Here is a 26717-nt window from a genome sequence, read left to right as displayed (position 1 = left end):
TTGTCTCCCAAATCTCTATCATTGCTAAAAGAAAGCTGATATCAGCATTAGATATGTTTGAGATTCTTAGTTCAATTATCTATTGTACATCCTGTTATATCATTTGCGGATCTAGTAATCCCCTGGATCAACAACATGTGGTATATCATTTATGATTGTCACAAACAATTTTATTAATGATTATTTTATTGCCATGCACACAATCTCATGTTGTTCCAACATACATTATAGAATTGGAAGCCTTTTGGCTGCACCTTCAGACCACCCATATGTTGTGTGTTTGTGGACTGTTAGGCCATTTTTTGTTAAGTGTCAAAGGCCATTTTAAAAATCTATAATTAGAAGAGCTATTAGTTTGCCACCATTAATTACCCAAGTAATTGTGTTCATTATCTGGAGTAAAGCTGCCTTTACATAAAGGTTGTGTATTCTAGCTGAGCACCAATGAGTAATATAAATCAGAGCCAAGTATACTTTTTTTCTGCTCCATATTTAACAGCAACCTTTCAATGATACAGGACACAGTCAGTAACATGGTAATCTTGAACTAATTCCATAATTGCTGTGGATTGTTTTTCTAATACATGGGTACCATTCTCTTAATTTCCCAGCATCTAGAAAAATGCAGTCTGGTCTACTTCAATTATTTCTGAGACAAGACAGTGCTGTGATAATTGTGTATTTTAAAAGACTGATTTACAGTCAGTCATCGTTAGCATTTTGAACACAAAATGCAGATTGTACCAACTACTTTCAGCCCAGTTTGTGGGAGAAATTTAACATTTTCCTTCCATGTTCACTGCTAAAATATGCTACAAACTGAACAGATTCCGAAAAAGTCCACTTTTCAAAAGGATTATAAATGATTTATTTCATATTTATAGACAATTTTGCAATAAGTCACACTCCAGTTTTCACTCCAACAGTAGTTGCAGGAGCCTAGAGAACTAGAAAAGCTCGAATACTCTCCTTCAAGCAGAGGAGATTGATTAAATTGGATTCCCTACAGTGTAGAAACAGGCCCTTCGGCCCAACAAATCCAAACCAATCCCCCGCAGAGTAACCCACCGAGATCCATTTCCCTCTGACTAATGCACCTAACACTATGGGCAATTTAACATGGTCAATTCACCTGACCTGCACATCTTTGAACTGTTGGAGGAAACCGAAGCACCCGGAGGAAACCCACACAGAGAATATGCAAACTCCACACAGACAGTCGCCCAAAGCTGGAATTGAACCTGAGACCCTAGTGTTGTGAAGCAGCAGTGCTAACCACTGAGCCATCGTGCTGCCCAAAGAGGGAAGAATAAATAGGTGTTCATAATTATGAGCGGATTTGATCAATAGTCCTTCCAAATAACTGAAGTCTCTCAACTACGTGACAATTGGAAAGGAAACTTAAGTAAATTGTGGCCAGCAATTTATCTCCAGCTACTGAAAGGTGAGGCAGATGACTGAAGAGATGTTGAAAACTAATGCTGACTGTCTGGGAAATGTTGTAATTGGAGTGTTCACGGCACCAACAGGAAAAACAGCTATCACCCCACAAATACTGTGCCACCGTGATCTCGCTGGGTTTCTCCAAGTTTAATACTGATTTGTCCTTTCAGGTTCAACTGAATCCAATCCTTAAACCATAAGCCTCAGTTATCCTTAATTGCTCCCTTTATTTGGAAAAAGACTGAAGTTTTCATTTCCAAAAACAAAAGCCTTAAAAATCTGTCCAGCTTGAATATTACTTTCAAGATTCAAACCAAATTGATAATTGACTGGTTTGCCAATGATTTCGACATTCAGAAGATCACTCAATACACTGACTAACAAAATATTCTTTGATTTGAAAGTCATTTTACAAAATCTTCTTTGTTTTGAATGTCATTTGGTAGATCATCTGTCTGACATCTTTTACAAAAAGAGACAGCTGATTATTTCTGAGGAAAGGTCACCAGACCCAAATGTTAACTCTGATTGCTCTTCACAAATGCTGCCAGATCTGCTGAGCTTTTCCAACAACTTCTGCTTTTGTTTCTATTCTTTCTTCCCTGATAAATATAACATTGTATATCTGGCAACGTCCTCGCCCAAAACCACTCATTTCATCAGTAACCTTCCCTCCATCATAAGGCCAAGAGTGGAGATGTTTGCCAATAGCTGCACAATGCTCAGCATCATTCATGACTCCTCAAATACTAGAACAGTCTCTGTCCAAATGCAGCAAGACCTGGACAATATCCAAGTTTGGACTGATAAGCTGCAACCCAGACTCACACCACAGAAATGCTAAACAATTATTGTCTCCAACAAGAGGAATCTAACATCCTTGACATTCAATGGCATCATTGATGAATTACCCACGTCAATATCCTGGGGGTTACCACTGACCAAAAACTGATATAGTCATATAAATATGTAAAACTGTGGTTTCACAAGGAGGCCAGAAGCTAAGAATTCTGCAAAGAGCAACTTAACTCTTGACACCCCAAAGTCTGACCTCATGTATAAGGCATAAGTCAAGAATGAGTTGGAATATTCCACATTAAAGTGGATGAGAGCAACTCCAAAAAAAAACACAAGACGTTTGATGCCATCCAGAACGAAACAACCTGCTTGATTGACATCATTTTCAAAAACACATCCTCCATTACTGATGCTCATTCGCAGCACTATGTATCATCTCCAAGATGCATTGCAGCAACCCACAAAGGGCCCTCAGATAGAACCTTTCAAATCTGTAACCACTTTCATTTAGAAAGACAAGGGCAGCATATACAAGGGCACACAAACACCTGCAAATTCCCTTCCAAGCCACTCACCAGCTTACGTGAAAATATACACCATTCCTTCAGTGTTGCTGGCTCCAATCCTGAAATTCCCTAATGGTATTCTGAGTTAGCTGCACCAAATGGACTGCAGTGAGTCAAGAAGGAAGTTCATCACCATCTTCTCCATGGCAAATAGGGATGGGAAGCTAACACTGTCCCAAGCCAACAATGTCCATATCTTACAAAAAATAACTTGTAAATCTTTCTTATAATGACATGATGACCAGAACTGTTCTCCAAGTGTGTTGTAACTGACTTTGGAATAACTAGTATACATTTCGAATCTATCACTCTAGAGTAAGCCCTGGATGTTAGGTTTACCTTTTTATGGTCTTATTCATATTGGTAGCTACTTCTTTGGTTCCCTGGATGTTGGAAAGACTGGCTCCATCATATGTTCTGATTTTATTCTCAAGAGGCTCCATGTGTTCTGGTATTCTTCATTCATTCACAGTGTGACACCTCACCAAATTCTATTTGGAAATCAAAATCAATTGCATCTACTACAATGCTCACTGTTAATATGTTTTCAAAGAATTCAACAAGGCTGTTCAAGATTAATATTGCTTGTTACATTTTTGGCTTCTGTAAGATTTTCCATCTTCCCTGAACAGGGATTTTATTATTTGTCTTACTACAGTAGTGATTTAAGTTGACCTGACTGCAGAATTCGGACATGATTCATCTTCCACCTTAAATATCAGTATTGTATTAACTAGCTACCAGTCATCTTGTACTACACTTTTTCGGAATTAATTCTTAAATATGTATAATAGCATGTCTGCCATCCAGAATACATTGGATTCTTTTAAAATGAATGGGTACAATACCGCAAGGAGTATTACCATCTTTTAAATTTGATTAATACATTTCTCATTTCAAATTTGGTCAAATCGTTTCTAATCTCATCTTCCAAGCAGAATGATTGCATATCATTGTTGCTACTTAACTGTTGTTAACGTGTGATTTTATTTCGATCATCCCTGATTGTCCCATTCCCCATCCTGACTTTCTTATCTTGAATCATATGCCTGAGGAATATCTTCTTCTGTATGTTTTCTGGTCCTTGATAGTTTAGTTTGTTATTTTTCTTTGCCTCCCAAACTATCTTTCTATATTTTCCCCTTACCTTTTGTTCTTTCCAACAATAATGAAAATATACTGGTCTGGAATTCATTGTAAGGATAATAGTGAGATTCATAATGTGCCTCATTACTTTTGCATAAATTGCTCGTCAGTTTCGAGCAAGGGCAGAGATAAGGGGTTAGATGCAAAAATTTGGAAGTTGGTAATTAAGACTCACTGCTCCTTTGTACAATGCAAAAATGGCAATTTGCCACCTGGTTATCGATTCCCATTTCTGAACATTGTGTGAAGTTTTTGCAACGACATTGGAGATATGAGCTGATATCACTACTGAAAGTTAACACTTGTCCATTGCGAACTCCGAGTGTTGAAACAAAACTCAGGCAAGTCTGGAACCTCATTCCTTCAGATTTTAATTGCTGTTAGTGATATTTGTTCAAAGACTACTTTTTACCTCTTTATTTTTGTCTTCTTTATCAGTCTCTCAAACTATCTTTCTGTTTTCTTCTTTAAGTTGTACTTTGTTTAGCATTCAATTCACCATTGCCAGCTTTTACTTCTTAATTCAGGCTCAGTTCTATTCATTCATAATTTTACAATCTGACTGCTTTTGAAGATACGTTGCTGTCTCTTTTTGCCACGCATATCCCAGCTGTATGGAGAGGTGTGTCTCTCATTGCAGCAGATAAATGAGAGGTTCCATCTCTCGATTACCTGCTGTATGACAGCACACAGGAGTCAAACAGTCACTAGCAAGTCCAATGAAATGTGTGTGCTGTTCATTTGGCAGTCACAGCTAATTCTGGCCTGTTTGGTTCAACTAATCTGAAGAATAATAAAGTCAGCAGATTATTATGTGGTATATTACACTTGATCTGTGTGCATGTGTGTTTGTCTGAACAGATATGTGTATGCATGTGCATGCATAGAACTTGTAGTCCCAACCTATTCCTTATGTAATGAGTTGTGTGAGTTTAGTGGTGGAACCTAATGTCATGATGAACACAATAGGTTGTCTCAAATCTCAATCAAAATTGATTCATGCCAAGAATGGAATATTTCAAAGAAAAAATGAATGTATATCTAAATTATTTTAAACATCATGACAAATTACCCTGTCATAACAGAATAATGAAAATTACATGAGCACTTATGTCATTTCCATGAGTAACCACATTAATATTATATACCCCTAAACATAAAATTTCTGGATAAAAATATGAATGACCATATCTGGTATTCCAGTTGGACCACAGCTCCAACATTTGTTATGGACCAGACTAGACGCCCTCAAAATATTTTAATAAGGTAGCCTAGACCCTAATGCATTCTTATTTTAAAGGCAAATGTGAAGTGTCATGTTCCAGATGCAATGCAACTGGTCAAACAACTCTATGTTAAGCAAAACACAACTTATTTAAACACTGTAGTTAAAATACAACCAAAGAATTGAGGAAGTTAGAATTACGTAACTCTACTTGTAAACTTAACAGAATAATAGACACAGTAACCATTACTAATTAACTGTTCCAATATAGTACCATCCCATAAACACACTCCTTAGCGAAAAGGAAAATTCAGATGCAGATTTTCATATGCAGTTCTCCAATCCAGGAGGAAAACAAAATGAAGAGAAAAGTCAGAGCAAGTGAGCAGCTAGGAAACATTCAGTGAAGTTGCCAACTCTGTTGAGACCCCTAATAGTCTCTGCTTAAAGCTAAATCTAAAAATCCTTGTCTGTGAGAGTTGACCATGCCCATACAAGCTGTTAAAAAAATCCCAAGAGAGTGGGAGAGGATTGAGCTCAGTCAGATTAGGAGAGGGAGAAGGAGAGGATTGAGCTCAGTCAGATTGGGGGGGAGAGAGAGAGAGGGAGAGGATTGAGCTCAGTTGGAGCAGGAGAGGAGGAGGGAGAGGATTGAGCTCAGTCAGATTGGGCGAGGGAGAGGGAGAGGATCAACCTCAGTCAGAACGGGAGATCAGGAGTTGAATGATCACTTTAAATCTATGCCTTCTTCATCTTGTGTCTTGTATGAGCAGGAACAGTTTCTCACTATCTACTCCAACCAGTTAGCTTTTGGTGTGAAAACCTCTCTCAGATCTCCTCTCAGCCTTCTCTCCAAGGAGAACAGCTCCAACATCTCCAGTCCATCCTCAGAGTTCTGAAGTTCCTCCTCCCTGGAACCATTCTTGTGAACAGCTTCTGCACTCTCTCCAATAAAGGTGCTACTGCCTTCCTATAGTGTGGCGCCCAGAATGATACACAGGACTCTAGCTGAGGTCTAACCAATGCCTTCTAGAAATTAAAGCCGACTCTCAGAGCTGCAGGCTGACTGACAGACATGACCAGTGTTGAAGCTGAAAGAAGAAGGGAGCACTGTATGTGGAGGCATCCTCAAAATTTGCTGGGATGGGGCGAGGAAGGATGGTGGGTGGAGCGGCTGTAGGTCGGGACGGTGTGGAGGTAAAAATTGCATTAACATGAGATGGGCAGTCCCTGAAAATCAAACACATGATTCTTCCAGTAGTGGCATCAGAGCAGCAAGGCTAGTTACTGCCACATGGGTGTCGGAGGTGAGGGAGGGTGATGTCATGTATCAGTGAAAGAAGGGACACCCCAACAGGAAGCCATTCAATTTTGTCTCAGTACACAGTAAAGTGGCTGCAGGGGAATCACATGTATCAATGTGAGAACTGAATTAACTGAATCAATGTATAGATACGCAGCTGCTCTGATACTATTGCTGCTCATGATGGTGAGAAAACACTTGGCTCCCCACCTAATGCTATCCCTGCTCTCAGTCCATCTCTCATTGGTCGATAGAATCCAGCTGTCTCTTTCAGCTGAATGACGCAATTTTGGATTATGTTTCCCAAAAACAAAATGAATTCCATAAAAATGATATCTTTGCTAAGACAGCAATGGAACTTAATTAAAGCATGTTACAGTATCCATAACTAATCCTGTACTATGCAGACCAATTTCAAGTTGAAGTTTGTCTTCAGACCAATTAATATATAATAGCGTGCAGTACAGGTACACAAACACCATTTTGCAACAGACGTTAATGTTGAAATCTCAGTAGGATGGAGCTTTTTAATTTCATACTTTATCAAAAAAAACCTAACATCAGTAGTAACTGGGAGCTAATTAAAAGCTGTAATTAGATCTTAGAGTTTAGATGATAAATTGCTTAAGCTCACCGCTCATCACTTAGGATGCAATCTGACTCCCCAATTTGATTAGTGCTCTGTAGTTCCTTCCTGGAAGTTAGCATTCTCTACGTAATGTCTACAAAATATGCAACCCTTGCAACTGGAAACAGCAAATCATACAGATTGTGTTGAAAAATATCAAGTCAGTGTTTCAATTCTTACTCTGTTACAATGAAAAGCTGTCATCACTTGCTCTGGCAGAAAGAAAGATTGAAAATCTTACCAATTTGTCCACGGTTTTATATTCACACTTGCACTATACAATGGGTCCCTCAACTTAAATCTCCTGAAAAAAACCTTCTTATAAAAAAGAAAGACTCACTACTGCAGGAGGAAGGATGGCTCTTACATTGCCTTAAACCTCAGAGAGTTCCCATTCAATGTTATCTTGTTTAGAATTGTTTCAGTTAAGTGTCGATCAGACAATGGGACCTATAGTTTCATTTTGTGTTGCAAGATTTGTTTTGAAGTTGTTTTACCTTTGTCTAAAGTGCAGGCATGTGACCTGAACAGCAGTAGGAGTGATCTCTCTCATTACCCAACCTACACTGTTGCTACTGACCCTCTGAATGGATATCTCTGCTCCTCCCTAATTCAATCCCCAGCCTTGAACATTGATCTCACCTCCCCGCCCACTTTTCAACTCTCATGTTTGTTACTTCCTGCTCTTGGACCTGTGTTTTCACTTGAGGAGGACCATAGGTCCAAAGCCAGATCTGATCTAAAACCAGAGCTCTGAGATTGTGGATGCATAGTCCCAACATTGTAAAAGTGCCAAATTGGGATGATTATAATGCACATAATATGTGTTAAATGAATGAGTTTATTGTCACTGCGTACTGCTGTCTACTACACGCATTTCCATCATTTCTTACTGTCGTCAAGTCTCCAGGGCACTGGCACATCTATTTATTTTCAGGATCACACCTCAGGTACCCTGCAGCTCTGTGCTCACCATCTTCCTCCTTTCGATATTCGAAGTTAAATATGTCATAGAGTTCTTCCATTTCAGTGTTTTGAGCAGAAGACTTCAGTTCCTCTTGCTTTTCGTCATTCATCTCGCTCATAGCAAAGGCTTCAGAATTCGGAAGTGATGAGTGGGAACATTAATAAAAGTGGTTGGCATGGTTTGGTTGGACTAATGGGTCTTTCTGAGGAAGGGTCACAGGACCTAAACGTTAACTTTGATTTCTCTTCACAGATACCGCCAGATCTGCTGAGTTTTTCCAGCAAACTTTGTTTTTTCAGTCTCTTTCTGTGCTATGTGACTCTAAAATACATCTATTACACCAGCCCCTGCTTTTCACCATCATGACCTGCAGTTTCACAAACCCAGAGTTCTGGCTATGTTTCAGTATTGCATCAGGACTTTTGCGAGAATGTAGCTTCTGGATTCAGAAGTGGTGAGAAGGAGAAGTGGGAAGTTTCAATGAGAGAGAGATTTAAACGAGTGGCTCAAGTGCAAGATCAATGGTGCAAGGCTTTGGGGTACAAAGGAGTGGGCATAAATTAAAGGCAAGACAGGCAACAAATGCTGCTTCAGCCAGCAAGGCCCACATTCCATGAGAAAATCACCAGAAGTTAAATTGGGTGGGCCAAAAACACAATGGCTACAACAGAGCCTGGCAGGTTGCATGTTTGGGGACCTCATCCCACCTCTGACTCCACAATCGCTATTTTCAACCAAAGGAGTGTGATGGAATATGCCAAGTTGAATCCAGTGACAACAAGAACCCGCAGGAACCTCCCTGAGAAAGCAACTCATCCGATCGTCCTCGTATCCATCAGTCTAGACATTTATTCCCTCCACCACCGTGTCTACCATCTACAAGGTAAGAGCAACAACTTACCATAGTTGTGTTTTTATAATTTTTACCCACCCACATACCCAGCTCTGTTATGACATGGGTTACTTTTAACACAGCCAACCCATTCTCACCCAATCTTAGGCCTATTATCACATTACATGTATTTTTTTTCAGTACAGTGAACCCATACTCCGTTACCCCAGCTCTTATCATCTCTTCTATCCCGGCCTGCCATCCATCACTTACCTTTCATATATCTCTCTCTCTCTCACTCTCTCTCTGGGTTCCATATCTAATTATCCGCTCACCTCTCCAACAATACCCAAACCCCTACTTCATTTTCAGAATAAATACCAGTTTCCCCTTGCTGCTGTCAGTTCTAATGAACAGTCATTGGACTTGAAATGTTACCTCAACTTCTTTCCCACAGAAGCTGCCAAACCTGCTAAGTTTTGTCAGTAATTTCCATTTTTGTAACATATCACAGCTCCTCTGACAGTACCTTCCAAACCTGCAACATTTACCATCTTATACAAGGGAGCAGCACCACTATGACTTCCTCTCCAAGTCAAATACTATCCTGATCTGTAAATATATTATCATTTAATTGCCATCGCTAGGACCAAATCTTGGATCTCTCCAACAGCACAATGGATACGCCAACAAAATACACACCGTAGCAAAGCTTTGAACCATCGTAACAGCCACATTCTAAATGGATAGGCAAAATTAAAAAAAAATACTTTTCTGACTGGCCTTTAGAAGTATATGACTGATTATTATAACCATGCTTCTTTGACCTTTTTAAGCACACAGAATTGACCTTTATGAATGCATTGATTTACCATTCATAATCTCATTGCCATGACCCACAAATCTATTTGACCCTTGTAAATGGATCACTTTCATCTTTAGAGTTGTGGTGCCTTGACCAGGATATGTATTCTGGATTAGTGGTGCTGGAAGAGCACAGCAGCTCAGGCAGCATCCAAAGCTGGTTTCCAGCATCTGCAGTCAGTGTTTTTACCAGGATATTTATTGTCATATCAGTAAACCTAATGTATTCTTTGGCAAGCATGCTATAATTAGAATGAATAGTGAATTAATAAAACTTTTAGCACATGTATTCCAGTAAAATCAACTTGAAAAGTTCTAAACTGAGAAATGCAGATGGATGATTCTCTCATCAGAGTGATTTAAAGGATTACTGTGGGCGGCACGGTGGCACAGTGGTTAGCACTGCTGCCTCACAGCGCCTGAGACCCGGGTTCAATTTCCGACTCAGGCGACTGACTGTGTGGAGTTTGCACGTTCTCCCCGTGTCTGCGTGGGTTTCCTCCGGGTGCTCCGGTTTCCTCCCACAGTCCAAAGATGTGCAGGTCAGGTGAATTGGCCATGCTAAATTGCCTGTAATGTTAGGTAAGGAGTAAATGTAAGGGTATGGGTGGGTTGCGCTTCGGCGGGTCAGTGTGGGCCGAAGGGCCTGTTTCCACACTGTAAGTAATCTAATCTTAAAAAGAATGTATATCAGGAAATCTAAGCATGGGGAAAATGGCTTCTGTGATCTGGCAATGCAAAACTGTTCTTAACCTGTTTTGGATCGCACTTATATAGTGTTTCTGGGGAAATTAACCACATTTTCTGTTGGGATTATGGTACCACAAAGAACTGGGATTCTCCAGTATGCAATTTCTGGTAAAGATCTGGCTTCCAGTAAATTATCATGTGACCAAGTTGCCTGGGGAATAGAAAAAGAGAGGAACGCTGGAGTCCAAGAGGTTTTAAACTTTAGGTTGGCAAACAAGCTGGCTGTAGAAGAGGAAGCATCTCTCAGAGCTCAGTTGAAATTCTGTGTTCATAAAAAAAAAGTTTAAATCTCTTGGTGCTGAAGTGCTTCTAATGGTGAGTTGGACTTCTAGTATAGTTAAGATGAGAGAGAGAAAAAAATTCAGACACAATACACCAAAGTTAAACAATATTTGAACACAGAAAATTCTGTCTGAGTTGTCTAAGCTTAAAACATTATGATACCTGTGTTAAATGGGTGTTTGTAACTGGAGAACAACTGAACCCTTGAATGCTTTTGATTTAAACTGTGAACTTTGTGGTCTAATTCTAACAGCAAATATCTGGGTTCTGGATTCTAAAAATAAAGCATTTCTGGTCTCATGCAATGATAGTCATCAAACTAGCCTCCTGGCTGCTAATACGATGTCCCGCCATTTATTCCTGAATTTTGGTTTGCACATAAGTATGGATAATATTACTGAGTAAACTGAATAAAATGCTCATTGGTGCTAAAGGTAAGACAGAATTCTAGTGTAGAATCATATAATTATAGAATCCCCATGATACGGATAGAGGCCATTTGGCTCACTGAGTCTGCACTGACCTGCTGAAAAGCATCCTGCCCTATCCCCATGACCTCACATTCACCAAAGTTAACCCACCTCACCTGCACAACACTGAATACTATGGGGCAACTTAGCACGGCCAATTGAGCGAACCTGCATTTCTGTGGACTTGAGTTAAAATTTGAAAAATAAATGAAGAATGTTAACTATATGTTTGTCACATCACATTCTCCCAGTCCTTTAAATATGGGAACAGTGGCTAAAAAAAATGAGCTGAATGGCTTACTGTGTAACAAGAAAAGCAGCTCGATCCATGTCAAAAATGCAGTTTTTGGAAATGCAATGCTTACACTAATATTACTGCATCTCATCAGCTTTAACCTCAACTTGTCTTCTGTGAGGGAAAAGTCAGGTAGGTGACTGGTTGAACCTCAGCTTTTATTTTTATAGGTTCGTGGAGTGAAAGGTTTATGGATGCAGATGCTTCTAGTTAGGCCATCATTTACTACCCATCCTCAAGTGCCCTGAGGGCAGTTAAGAATCTACTACATTGTTGTGGGCCTGGAGTCACACATAGGCTAGACTAGGTAAAGATGACAATTTCTTCCCTGAAACAACATGAGTGAGCTTGATGGATTTTTACAATAAACAATAGGTGCAGGAGGAGGCCATTCTGTCCTTCGAGCCAGTACCACCATTCATGATGATCATGGCTGATCATCCTCAATCAGTATCCTGTTCCTGCCTTATCCCCATAACCCTTGATTCCACAATCCTTAAGAGCTATATCCAACTCTTTCTTGAAAGTATACAGAGACTTGGCCTCCACAGCCTTCTGGGGCAGAGCATTCCATACAGCCACCACTCTCTGGGTGAAGACGTTTCTCCTCAACTCTGTTCTAAAGTGGCCTAACCCTTATTTTTAAACTGTGTCATCTGGTCTGGGACTCACCCATCAGCAGAAACATGCTTCCTGCCTCCAGAATGTCCAATCCTTTAATAATCTTATACGTCTCAATCAGATCCCCTCTCAGCCTTCTAAACTCAAGCATATACAAGACCAGTCTCTCCAAACTTTCAGCGGAAGATAGTCCTGCCATTCCGGGAATTGACCTCGTGAACCTACGCTGCACACCATCAATAGCCAGAATGCCCTTCCTCAAACTTGGAGACCAAAACTGCACACAAAATTCCAGGTGCAGTCTCACCAGGGCCCTGTACAGCTGCAGAAGGACCTCTTCGCTTCTATTCTCAATTCCTCTTGTTATGAAGGCCAGCATGCTATTAGCTTTCTCCACTGCCTGCAGTACCTGCATGTTTGCTTTCATTGACTGATGTACAAGAACACCTAGATCTCGTTGTACTGTCCCTTTACCTAACTTATCTCCATTTAGGAAATAAATTGCTCTCCTGGTCCTGCCACCAAAGTGGATAACCACACATTTATCCACATTAAACTGTATCTGCCATGCATCTGTCCTCTCACCTAGCCTGTCCAGGTCACCCTGTATTCTCCTAACATCCTCCTCACATTTCACCCTGCCAGCTTTGTGCCATCAGCAAATGTGCTAATATTGCTTTTAATACCTTTATCGATATCATTAATGTACATTGTCAAAAGCTGCGGTCTCAGCACTGATCCCTGCGTTACCCCACTGGTCACCGCCTGCCATTCCGAAAGGGAGCCATTTATCACTACTCTTTGTGTCCTGTCAGCCAACGAATTTTCAATCCGTATCAGTATTTTGCCCCTAATATCATGGATCCTAATTTTGCTCACTAACCTCCAATGTGGGATTTTATCAAAGGCTTTCTGAAAGTCCAGGTATACTGCATCTCCTTTGTCCATCTTCAGAGTTACATCCTCAAAAAATTCCAGAAGATTAGTCAAGCATGATTTCCCCTTCATAAATCCATGCTGACTCTGACCTATCCTGTTACTGCTATCCAGATATGTCATAGTTTCGTCCTTTATAATAGACTCCAGCATTTTTTCGAGTAAAAAGTGAGGTCTGCAGATGCTGGAGATCAGAGCTGAAAATGTGTTGCTGGTTAAAGCACAGCAGGTCAGGCAGCATCCAAGGAACAGGAAATTCGACGTTTCGGGCCGGAGCCCTTCATCAGGAATGAGGAGAGGGTGCCAAGCAGGCTAAGATAAAAGGTAGGGAGGAGGGACTTGGTGGAGGGGCGATGGAGATGTGATAGGTGGAAGGAGGTCAAGGTGAGGGCGATAGGCTGGAGTGGGGTAGGGGCGGAGAGGTCAGGAAGAGGATTGCAGGTTAGGAGGGCGGTGCTGAGTTCAAGGGAATCGACTGAGACAAGGTGGGGGGAGGGGAAATGAGGAAACTGGAGAAATCTGAGTTCATCCCTTGTGGTTGGAGGGTTCCCAGGCGGAAGATGAGGCGCTCTTCCTCCAACCGTCGTGTTGTTATGTTCTGGCGATGGAGGAGTCCAAGGACCTGCATATCTTCGGTGGAGTGGGAGGGAGAGTTAAAGTGTTGAGCCACGGGGTGTTTGGGTTGGTTGGTCCGGGCTAGAAATGGAAAGGTCTAGGAAGGGGAGGGAGGAGTCTGAGACAGTCCAGGTGAATTTGAGGTCGGGATGGAAGGACTCCCACAGCTACCTGGACTACACCTCCTCCCACCCTGCCCCCTGTAAAAACTCCATCCCATATTCCCAATTCCTTCGTCTCCGCCGCATCTGCTCCCAGGAGGACCAGTTCCAATACCGTACAGCCCAGATGACCTCCTTCTTCAAGGACCGCAGATTCCCCCCAGACGTGATCGACGATGCCCTCCACCGCATCTCCTCCACTTCCCGCTCCTCCGCTCTTGAGCCCCACCCCTCCAACCGCCACCAAGACAGAACCCCACTGGTTCTCAACTACCATCCCACCAACCTCCGTATACAGCGTACCATCTGCCGTCATTTCCGCCAACTCCAAACGGACCCCACCACCTGGGATATATTTCCCTCCCCTCCCCTATCAGCGTTTCGCAAAGACCACTCCCTTCGTGACTCCCTCGTCAGGTCCACACCCCCCACCAACCCAACCTCCACTCCCGGCACCTTCCCCTGCAACCACAGGAAATGCAAAACTTGCGCCCACACCTCCTCCCTTACTTCTCTCCAAGGCCCCAAGGGATCCTTCCATATCCGCCACAAATTCACCTGCACCTCCACACACATCATCTATTGCATCCACTGCACCCAATGTGGCCTCATCTATATTGGAGAGACGGGCTGCCTACTTGCAGAACGCTTCAGGGAACACCTCTGGGACGCCCGGACCAACCAACCCAACCACCCCGTAGCTCAACACTTTAACTCTCCCTCCCACTCCACCGAAGATATGCAGGTCCTTGGACTCCTCCATCGCCAGAACATAACAACACGACAGTTAGAGGAAGAGCGCCTCATCTTCCGCCTGGGAACCCTCCAACCACAAGGGATGAACTCAGATTTCTCCAGTTTCCTCATTTCCCCTCCCCCCACCTTGTCTCAGTCGATTCCCTTGAACTCAGCACCGCCCTCCTAACCTGCAATCCTCTTCCTGACCTCTTCGCCCCCACCCCACTCCGGCCTATCACCCTCACCTTGACCTCCTTCCACCTATCACATCTCCATCGCCCCTCCCCCAAGTCCCTCCTCCCTACCTTTTATCTTAGCCTGCCTGGCACCCTCTCCTCATTCCTGATGAAGGGCTCCGGCCCGAAACATCGAATTTCCTGTTCCTTGGATGCTGCCTGACCTGCTGTGCTTTAACCAGCAACACATTTTCAGCTCCAGCATTTTTTCCACCACTGAGGTCAAAATAACTAGTCTATAATTCTCTGTTTTCTCTCTTCCTTCTTTTTTAAAAAGTGGGATAACATTAGCCACCCTCCAATCCGCAGGAATGGATCCTGAATCTATAGAACATTGGAAAACGATCACTAATGCATCCATGATTTCTAGAGCCACCTCATTCAGTACCCTGGGATAGTACATAGAACATAAAACATGGAACATAGAACAATACAGCACAGAACAGGCCCTTCGGCCCACGATGTTGTGCCGAACATTTGTCCTAGCTTAAGCACCTATCCATGTACCTATCCAATTGCTGCTTAAAAGGTCACCAATGATTCTGACTCTGCCACTCCCACAGGCAGCGTACTCCATGCCCCCACCCTCTGGGTGAAGAACCTACCCCTGACATCCCCTCTATACCTTCCACCTTTCATCTTAAATTTATGTCCCTTTGTAACACTCTGTTGTACCCGGGGAAAAAGTCTCTGACTGTCTACTCTATCTATTCCCCTGATCACCTTAGAAACAACTATCAAGTCACCCCATATCTTCACCGTTCCATTGAGAAAAGGCCTAGCACTCTCAACCTATCCTCATACAACCTATTCTCCATTCCAGGCAACATCCTGGTAAAACCCCTCTGCACCCTCTCCAAAGCTTCCACATCTTTCCTAAAGTGAGGCAACCAGAACTGCACACAGTACTCCAAATGTGGCCTTACCTAGGTCCTGTACAGCTACAACATCACCTCACGACTCTTGAATTCAATCCCTCTGCTAATGAACGCTAATACACCATAAGCCTTCTTACAAGCTCTATCCACTTGAGTGGCAACTTTCAAAGATCTATGAACATAGACCCCATGATCCCTCTGCTCCTCCACCTGACAAAGAACCTACCATTAACCCTGTATTCTGTATTCTTATTTGTCCTTCCAAAATAGACAACCTCACACTTGACAGGGTTGAACGCCATCTGCCACTCCTCAGCCCAGCTCTGCATCATATCTAAGTCCTTTTGCAGCCGACAACAGCCCTCCTCACTGTCCACAACTCCACCAATCTTCATATCATCTGCAAATTTACTGACCCACCCTTCGACTCCCTCTTCCAAGTCATTAATAAAAATTACAAACAGCAAAGGACCCAGAACTGATCCCTGCGGAACTTCACTTGTAACTGGACTCCAGGCTGAATATTTACCATCTACCATTCGACCAGTTAGCCAGTTCTCTATCCAACTGGCCAAACTTCCCACTATCCCATGCCTCCTGATTTTCCACATAAGCCTACCATGGGGAACCTTATCAAATGCCTTACTAAACTCCACGTACACCACATCCACTGCTCTACCCTCATCCACATGCTTGGTCACCTCCTCAAAGAATTCAATAAGACTTGTAAGGCAAGACCTACCCCTCACAAATCCGTGCTGGCTGTCCCTAATCACGCAGTGTCTTTGAGATACTCATAAATCCTATCCCTCAGTACCCTTTCAATTACTTTGCCTACCCCCAAAGTAAGACTAACTGACCTGTAATTCCTGGGGTTATCCCTGTTCCCTTTTTTGAACAGGGCACAACATTCACCACTCTCCAGTCCCCTGGCACCACCCCTGTTGACAGTGAAGACGAAAAGATCATTGCCAACGGTTCTGCAATTTCCTCTCTTGCTTCCCACATACTCCTAGGATATATCCCGTCAGGCCCGGGGGACTTGTCTATCCTCAAGATTTTCAAAATGCCCAACACTTCTTCTTTCCTAACAAGTATCTCCTCTAGCTTACCAGTCCATTTCATACTCTCCTCTTCAACAATACAGTCCCTCTCATTTGTAAATACTGAAGAAAAGTACTCGTTCAAGACCTCACCTATCTCTTCCGACTCAATACACAGTCTCCCACTACTGTCCTTGATCGGACCTACTCTCATTCTCATCATTCTCATGTTCCTCACATACACATAAAATGCCTTAGGGTTATCCTTGATCATACCCGCCAAAGATTTTTCATGCCCTCTCTTAGCTCTCCTAATCCCTTTCTTCAGCTCCCTCCTGGCTATCCTGTATCCCTCCAATACTCTGTCTGAACCTTGTTTCCTCAACCTTATGTAAGCCTCCTTCTTCCTCCTTACAAGACATTCAACCTCCCTCATCAACCAAGGTTCCCTCACACGACCATCTCTTTCCTGCCTGACAGGTACATACATATCAAGGACACGTCGTATCTGTTCCTTGAAAAAGTTCCACATTTCAACGACATCCTTCCCTGACAGCCTATGCTCCCAATTTATGCTCCTCAGATCCTGTCTTGCAGCATCGTATTTACCCTTCCCCCAATTGTAAAACCTGCCCTGTTGCACGCACCTATCTCTCTCCATAACCAAGGTGAAAGTCACAGAATTGTGGTCACCATCACCAAAGTGTTCACCCACTGACAAGCCCATCACTTGTTCCGGTTCGCCACCAAATACCAAATCCAATATGTCCTCCCCTCTGGTCGGACAATCTACATACTGAGTTAGAAAAGCTTCCTGGACACACTGCACGAACACCGCCCCGTCCAATCTACTTGATCTAAAGGGCTTCCAATCAATATTTGGGAAGTTGAAATCGCCCATGACTACTACCCTGTGGCTTCTGCACCTTTCCAAAATCTGTTTCCCAATCTGCTTCTCCACATCTCTGCTACTATTGGGGGGGGCCTATAGTAAACACCCAACAAGGTGACTGCTCCTTTCCTATTTCTGACTTCAGCCCATACTACCTCCAAAGGCAGATCCCCCTCGAACTGGCTTTCTGCAGCTGTTATACCATTTGTAATTAGCAACGCCACCCTCCCCTCCGTTTTTTTTACCAACCCCCTAATCTTACTGAAACATCTGTAACCAGGAACCTCCAACAACCATTCCTGTCCCTCTTCTATCCATGTTTCCGTGATGACCACAACATCGTAGTCCCAAGTACTGATCCACGCCTTAAGTTCACCCACCTTATTTCTGATACTCCTTGCGTTGAAGTATACACTCTTGAGCCCATCTCTGTGTCCACAAGTATTCCCTGTCAAGTGCTACCTTCACCACAGTCTCCCTACATTCTTGGACATCCTGATAAACAGCTAACCTACTTGCTAGACTACAAGTCCGGATCCCATCCCCCTGCCAAATTAGTTTAAATTCCCCCGAATAGTGCTAGCAAACCTACCTCCCAGGATATTGGTGCCCTTCTGGTTCAGGTGCAACCCATCCTGCTTGTCCAGGTCCCACCTTCCCCAGAATGCAGTCCAATGGTCCAAATACCTGAAGCCCTCCCTCCTACACCATCCTTGCAGCCACGTGTTCAACAGCATTCTCTCCCTATTCCTTACCTCACTGTCACGTGGCACCGGCAACAATCCAGAGACGACAACTCTGTTCATCCTAGCTTTTAGCTTCAAGCCTAACTCCCTGAGCTCCTGAATGACCTCCCCACCCCTCTTCCTACCTATGTTGTTGGTGCCAATGTGCACCACGACTTCTGGCTGCACAAACTTCCCTTAAGGATTCTGAAGACGGTCCGAGACGTCTCGGACCCTGGCACCTGGGAGGCAACAAACCATCCGAGAATCTCGCCCATGTCCACAGAATCGCCTGTCTGTCCCTCTAACTATAGAGTCTCCTATAACTAGTGCTCTCCTCCTCTCCCCCTTTCCCTTCTGAGCCTCAGAGCCGGACCTCGTGCCAGAGACCCCGTCACTGCAGCTTACCCCTGCTAGGCCGTCCCCCCCAACAGTATCCAAAGCGGTATTCTTATTGTTGAGGGGAACGACCACAGGGGATCTCTGCACTGCTTGTTTTTCCCCTTCCCACCTCTAACTGTTACCCAGCTACCTCTGTTTTCTGGCATAACTATGTCCCTGTAGCTTCTATCTATCACCCTCTGAGCCTCTCGAATAATCCTCAGTTCATCCAACTCCAGCTCCAGTTCCCTAACGCGGTCTGTGAGGAGCTGGAGCTGGCTGCACTTCCTGCAGGTGAAGTCGGCAGGAGCATCGATGGTCACCCCTCCCTCAAACATCCTGCAGCAGGAACATCCCACTGCCTGCGCTGCCATAACTCTACACTTAGTCTCCAAAACAAGAACACTAAGTAGTTTACCTGTTCAGCCGACTGAGTCCTTTTTTTTAGATTAGGGGAGGAGGGAGGGTGGGAGACACTACACGTATAGTGTCTCGGGTTCCTTCTCCATTCAAGCTTCTTACCTTCCTAGAAGCCTCTGTTGACGACTTCCAGGTTCCCGCTCCTAGTTGAAAAAAAAAACACAGACTGCGAAAAGAAAAACGTTAATTTAAACTGGTCTCCTCTTACCTTCTGGCTCCCCTCTCTGTGCGCCCGCTGTAGCACTGAGGTCAGAACCTCGGAGGTACGCGCTTTTAAATCAAACTTCTTACCTTCCCAGAAGCCTCTGGAATGCAGACCATCAGGTCCCAGGGACTTATCAGCCTTCAGACCTAACAGTCTCTCCAACAGCATTTCCTGCCTAATATAAATTCCCTTCAGTTCAGGTCCTTCAGCCACTATTACATCTGGGAGATTGCTCGTATCTTCTCCAGTGAAGACAGATCTAAAGTACCAATTCAATTCTTCTGCCATTTCTTTGTTCCCCGTAATAAATTCACCTGTTTCTGTCTTCAAGGGCCCAATTTTAGTCTTAACCAGTTTTTTTCTTTTCACATACCTAAAAAAGTCTTTACTATCCTCTTTTATATTTTTGGCCAGTTTACCTTCGTAGCTTATTTTTTCTTTGTGTATTTCCTTTTTAGTTATCCTCTGTTGTTCTTTAAAAGCTTTGCAGTCCTTCGATTTCCCACTCATCTTTGCTATGTTATACTTTTTCCCTTTTGTCTTTTTATGGTTCCTAACTTCCCTCGTCAACCACGGCCACCCCTATCTCCCCTTAGGATCTTTCTTCCTTTTTGGAATGAACTGATCCTGCATCTTCTGCATTATACCCAGAAATACCTGCCATTGGTGTTCCACTGCCATTCCTGCTAGGGGACTGCACCATTGAACTTTGGCTAGCTCCTCCTTCATAGCTTCGTTGTTCCCCTTATTCAACAACTGATAGTGGATACATGGCTTCTACTAGCCAGTTTTTAAAAGAACTTTGAGAATTTTTCAAATTGAATTCAACTTTCACCATGAGCTATGGTCAGATTCAAACCCACGTCCTCAGATATTAAACTGGAACTCTGGATTACCCATCCAGTGACTACATCCAAGTTGTCCTGTGTGTACCTTAAACCAATCTATTGGTGTGAGTTTGCATGCACTAGGGTTTTTCTTTAAACCTGACAGATCATGCTTATGTAACCTACTGCAACATAAGGAAATAGACATGGATATCTCGGTATTAAGGATGAGTGTTCGGCTTAAAGCTAAGCCACTTTGTCACAACAGAAGAGCATGATTCCAGTCGAATATTATGCGTCAAAAGGTCCAAAGTAATATGGAGTACGAGATGTTTATATCTTCATGCCACATGCTAGGATGTAGTGATGATATAATGAGGATGTCTCTTACTGACATACTGGCAATGAGACATCACACAGCATGCCTCTTTTTCCAATGATAAACAGCTATCCCAAACACACATATGGTCGAACATAGGCATATTCTGTCATTTCAATAATTATGCAAACAGGTAAATTAGAATTTGCAAAGACTAACATTTCAAACATCAAAGTAATATTTTCGAGGTTTCTGCATTCATCCTGATGTAATGATTCGATACCCACCTGGAGAGATATGCACTGTTCTGTACTGCATTTGTTTAACAGCTTGATTGTCTTGCTCCTAATTGCTGTCACTCAACATGACTGCACAATCATCATCCTCACTCTCTTCATGTACAATCGGCATGCTATATATTGATCTGAGCTGGGTTTTGGCCCTTGCATTGTAGCATATGTTCAGGAATGCATCATATGGTCTGGACTCATTGCACATTCTAGAAGCCTCTGCTAGTCTCCAAATACTTGTTTCTGAATTTCTAACTCTCACTTTTTGCCTCGTGTGCAATTTTGGTGGTTCCCTATCTGCTGACTCAAGGTACATCATTTTTAATTCTCCTGTCTCAGAAGAAGAATGTCACATGCCCTGGAATGATAAGACGATTGGTTGCTCGCGGGAGTTTGTTGTTCACACTTGCCATCTGACATAAGTTGCACCTGGGATGGTGATCCTTTTTCTGTTGAAAATTAAAAATCAAGCAAGACCATGTTATAGTCCAACAGGTTTATTTGGAAGCATAGCTTTCCAGAGTGCTGCTCCTTCATCAGGTGATTGTCAGTTGAAGGAGCAGCGCTCTGAAAGTGAGTGCTTCCAAATAAATCTGTTGGACTATAACCTGGTGTTGTGTGACTTTTAACTTTGTACACCCCAGTCCAACACCGGCATCTCCAAATCATGGCCTTTTCTGTTGGTGTTGCATGAAAAAGCAACAATGCAATCTATGTGCTCAACAAGTGATGATCGTTGATTTGATAGCACGTCCACATGTTTCATTTGACCATTTGAGTGCAGATAGTAAGATGACAATCTGATTTGGGTCACTCCCTACTCAGTAGATAAGTTTTGAAATGATTTGCTAGTGTTTTTCGACCGTTGTCATACACCATATAACCCAGCTCATCACTGAAGTGAAAATAGCACTGTGTCAGCAACAATCAAGCTCACTCTGCTGCTAAGCCATCACACCAAATAAAAGTTAGAGAAGCCATTCATCACAAACATGCAGTTTTCACCATGCACTGTTAACAGGTCTGTTGCCACTTTCATCCAAGGAGTGGATAGAATCAACATTATGCAGCCATGCAGGCGCTCTGAGGGTTTACATGTGCCGACTGTCATGTTGATGGATTTACTTTCAGTTTCTCCAGCCGCTGTCATGACTGGACCTTGACGTTTCATGTAGAGGCTAGAGAAATCAGAGTGAACATAGAATGGAACATCATGTGGAAAAAGAGGCTCTCTCCACTGTGAGTTTACAAATCTGATACGTCACGAATGCATTTGTGGGTTGTTGAATATTTTGTTTCATTGTAGTACAGTGTACTGACCATGTGCAAGCCTTCTTCTGCAATCAATCCCATCTGCCTTTGCTGCAACATAGGCACGATATCTTGATGTAATGCATTTGGTATGAGGATTTGTTTGTCTTAGAAAATGACCTATTGTTAGATACAAAGTCCTTCTCTGAAAAAAGGAATAAACCTTCCCAGGAACATCTTTAATATTGTCAGGTCATCCCAGGATAATGGCTCTTTTTTTGTATCTCTTGCAGTTGCTCATCTTCGACAGCTGCTGACTGTAACTTTTCACACTGGCTCTGGGCAAAGTGTAACAGATTATCATTGAGTCAGTCTTCAATTTCGCAGCCTTGCATTAACAGGTAGATCAAAAGGAATATCTTTATCTTTAGGTGGATTAGATCATCTATTCACCATGTCAGTTGTAATTATTGTGCCTTGCTTATATCTCACTTCAAAGACATTTCCTTTCTCCTTGACAAGTAGATGTGGTGTTACATTCATTAGTGATTTGCAGTACATCATTATTTCCAGCGGCTTATGATCTGTTTCAATGGTGAACTTCTTTCCAACTAAGTATGTGTGAAACCACATGATGCTGAATACCAGAGCTAATGTTCTCTGCTCTCGATTGGAATAGTTGGCCTGTGCAGATGACAGGATATTCAAACCAAAAGTAGTCATGTTTTTGTCTTGCAAAAGACATGTGTCTAGGCCTTTTACATGCATTTGTTTCAAAAGGCATGACTTTCCTGGAATTGCATTATTGCAGGACACCAGATTTTACTGACAGGACTTGCTTAATGGCGTCAAAAATGTAATGGCTAGTTGTTTTGTGACACATTATAGATGTCCTTCTGAAACAAATCTTGCAGTGGATACAACTGTTCTGAAGTTGGGAGTGTAAGTAAAGTGGAAATTGAAACATTTGAGTCAATAACCCAGATCCTCCTGATCCTGAGGAGCCAGCCTTCAACATCCTAGATCTCACCTGGTTCGGGAAGTAATCCATAGGTGAAGTAAACAGACCCAACAAGGTTTATCTGGCTGATGTTGACCTGGCATTTTGTGCTATTAAATACTAATCCTTGTTGTTGAAAAACAGTCATCAGAAATTGAAGTTTGAGGTCATGCTCTGTTCTTTGTCCGACCTGCGAATTATGCAAACATAGCGAGGTACGCTCTCAACAAATTTATCCATGTGCTGCTGCAATATGTCTTTATTTACTGATGGCTTCTGTGGTAACTGTCCAAATGGTATCTTAAGTGTACTGCGTTTTCGTGTTTTCTGTTAATTGGACAAGCTTACGATCATATTCACATCTGCCTTGGAAACGAATCTTGCTCCAGAGAATTTAGGATTGAGTTCTGCCAGCATCAGCAGTTTGTGTGGACAACTTTCAAATAAAAGGTTAAAGCACGTTGTATCCAGGCATATACTTAACTTTCCTTAACATGCACATGATGGAGCCAGACCAATCTATGTGTTTTTGACCTTCTGAATTATACCATTTTGCTCCATTTCATTTAGTTCCACCTGAATCTACACTTATATGTGCATACTGCACTTTCTGGGAGCATCAAGAAATACAGTTACATTATCCTGAAGATGCAATACTGCACTCCCCTTCAGGTTGCCAATAGCGTCAAATCTATCTGGACATGTTTGAAATCATTGACTGATTCAATTGTGTTATATGAGATCTGTTTCATTACCGTGGTTGTGATTGAAATCTAATAAATTTTGACTATGTCAAAATCTATCCATTTTTGTGGTCTTGCCCCTGCTGGATCATTGGTCGATACCAGGTAGAGAAATTGGCAAGTCAAACTGCACTGGCCCTAAAGTGGAATAATGCCAATACATGGAATTGGTGATTCTTTTTGTGTTCTGAGATAATTTCTCACATTCTGTACCATGGAATGTCACTTATTGAGGTATGCCTGCCAGGATGTGTGGTGGTTGGTACTAAGATCCCATTTCAAGTTTAGCTTTTAGCGTGCACCTTTCTGCCTTCTAGAGAATATATGGGACAGAACATCGTAAAAGCTTTTGGTTGTCTTATGCCATAAACATGTTGCATGCAGTTAACAATGTGGAAACTTTGGCCAGATTCTGAAATTTCATTTCCATTTGGTTGACTGTGAATCTCCAGGACATGTTTGTATTTGTACAGCTTTGTAGCTCTTTCCTTGCTGCCAATGTTGTGTGTTGTATCATCTCAGAGGCAACATGTTGAAGAGTCTCATGTCTTGCTTGGCTTTTGAAAACAAATTTCCACGATTCTGTGGTGCACATGCTTTACAGACATCAAGACAAGTTGGATAGCTTTCAAATAACCATGATAAGTTGTGTCTGTTCCAGTTGTTTTAGGTTGGTGCATTTTGCTTACCACTGTTGTTGGTCTGACACTGATGCTTCATATAGTCCATCCTCAATTAATGCAGAAATGGGTATGAGCCTTTTTCTTACTTAAAAGATTGTCCTCAAAGATTTTATTTGGTGCAGAGCCAATGATAAACTCAATGAGCTTCTTTGACAATTCCTCTGCAGAACTGTCACACTTATGCCCTTTGATTCAGCTTATTCCAACAGACTGGTCAATAGACTCTTGAGGCTGCTGCCTGTACATCATGAAGTATAAATTGTTAACCCTAAAGTTAATTCTTCTATTTGGGTGGTGTTTGATCATTTCTTAAAGCTTTTGTGGATTTTTTTGACCAGCCATCGCAAGACCAGATATATTAATTCTGCAAAGTCCTTCCTTGCCAAGACAAGAGAGATTTTTAACACTCTTTTCATGGGTTCATTTCCTGTTTAAGGTGTAAAACCGAGCTGGACCTGCTGCTTGAACAGTCATATTTCAGTTAGGGTGTCACTACCCAATCCATAACAAGATTTCTGCTTTCCATGATTCTGACTTAAAGATTTTGACGATACCAGCTTAAGCTCTGTGTCCCTTATCTGGTGTCAGTGTGAGTTAAAAACTGCACCTTTCTTAAGAACAAAGATATTGTCGTGCTCTTCTGAGAAGCCATTCCCAATGTAACAACTATCAGGAAAATATTCTAGCCTTTATAATTTTCCAAGCTGTACAGCACTGGATCTATGTTCTAGCTCAAAACTGCATTTCAAGTTTTTTTATTGCTTTCTTTCTTTTAAGTAATAATTTTAGAAATCTATTTTTATCTGGAAAGAAGTTACATCCCAATCAAAAATAAATTATTGGTTAATGTTCTGTCTACTAATCTGGAAAGTTTCCGGAGCTCACAGAAACTGATGCTGTGTAAGGGTGAGAAAGATTTCCTTTGCAAAAGCTGTCTGTTGTCCAAAGCTGTTGCCTGATTGGTCCTCAAATAGCTTTCCACATATCTACCACCTATATACTGGATTCTTATGACTGATGTTATTGCTTCTACCATGGGGGAGTTTGTCTGCACAATGGTATTTTTCTTGATCTGACAATATTTATATTACCTTCCGTGACAGAAGAAAATGGGTGTGGATATCATAGTGTGGAAACCAACTGACATTTGTTACAATTGATTAATATACCCAAACATTATATTCCTTAGGTATATAAGTGCCTAGGCTAATATTAGGTTCTGTTATGAAAAGAACAGGACAATATCATGCTTCAAGTGAGCCAAGATTAGATGGAGTGTGAGATCTTCATATCCTGAGGTCACATGCTATATGATACAATGATAACAGGAGCATCTCTCTTCAAGACATACTAACAGGACATATAATGCAACGTCTACATTATTTTTTTAAAAACTTGCATATCAAAAATTCTGGCCTGACAATGGTCAGGCTGAAACAATATCTCCAAGACTCAAGTTAAATTAAAGTGGGACCCAGGGATCATGATACAAAGAGGATGTCCAAACAATCACTTGAAAATAAATTAGAAGCTCAGAGGAGGGCTCAGTTACACACATTTATATTATTGTCTGATTCTTTAAAGATCTTATCATTGCCTCAATAAGAGAAAAAGGTTTGCAACATGGCAAATTTCCTGCAACTTCATCCTGCCATATATGTTTTGCAAGGGCTGCTTTTAAATTTCCACACATGGCTTTATCATCTTAGAAGTCCGCACTAAAACTGGTCAAATAAATACAGAATATAGGAGGCTGGAAATCCGAAACAAAAACAGAAATTGCAAGAGAAACTCAAGAGGTCTATCAGCATCTGGCAGCAACGTTGATTCTGCTTTCTTTAAACAGATGCTGCCAGACCAGTTAAGTTTCTCCAGCAATTTCTGCTTTTGTTTAATTTAGAACTTTTGTTTCAAACAAAATTCAGTCTTGAGGAATACTAAAAATTGGGAATTTATAGGAGGGCAAGCAAGTAAAGTTTTTTGCTTCAGATTGGTCTCATTGCATACTCTCAAATAATTTCTGCACTTATTTCTGATTTTATTTTTTGCAATTTCAATTTTCTCATATATTCACTGAACTTATTTTAATGATATTGCTTTGCTTAGAATACAGAAATCATACAACACAGATACACATTTTTCTTAAAGTAGCCATAATCAATCTTAAAACCCAATGGCATATCT

General features: G+C 42.0%; 1 protein-coding gene across 6 annotated transcripts in view; it reads right to left on the bottom strand.

The window, feature by feature from the left end:
- The window catches only part of LOC132825811 (astrotactin-2-like), a 1607744-nt gene that overhangs the window by 156164 nt on the left and 1424863 nt on the right, over window positions 1-26717 (bottom strand). The gene's annotated exons all lie outside the window — the stretch shown is intronic.

This window comes from Hemiscyllium ocellatum, chromosome 21 (genome assembly GCF_020745735.1).
Source record: "Hemiscyllium ocellatum isolate sHemOce1 chromosome 21, sHemOce1.pat.X.cur, whole genome shotgun sequence".
Taxonomy (NCBI): domain Eukaryota; kingdom Metazoa; phylum Chordata; class Chondrichthyes; order Orectolobiformes; family Hemiscylliidae; genus Hemiscyllium; species Hemiscyllium ocellatum.
Note: the sequence above shows the minus strand (reverse complement) of the source record. Positions and strands in the feature narration are given on the sequence as shown.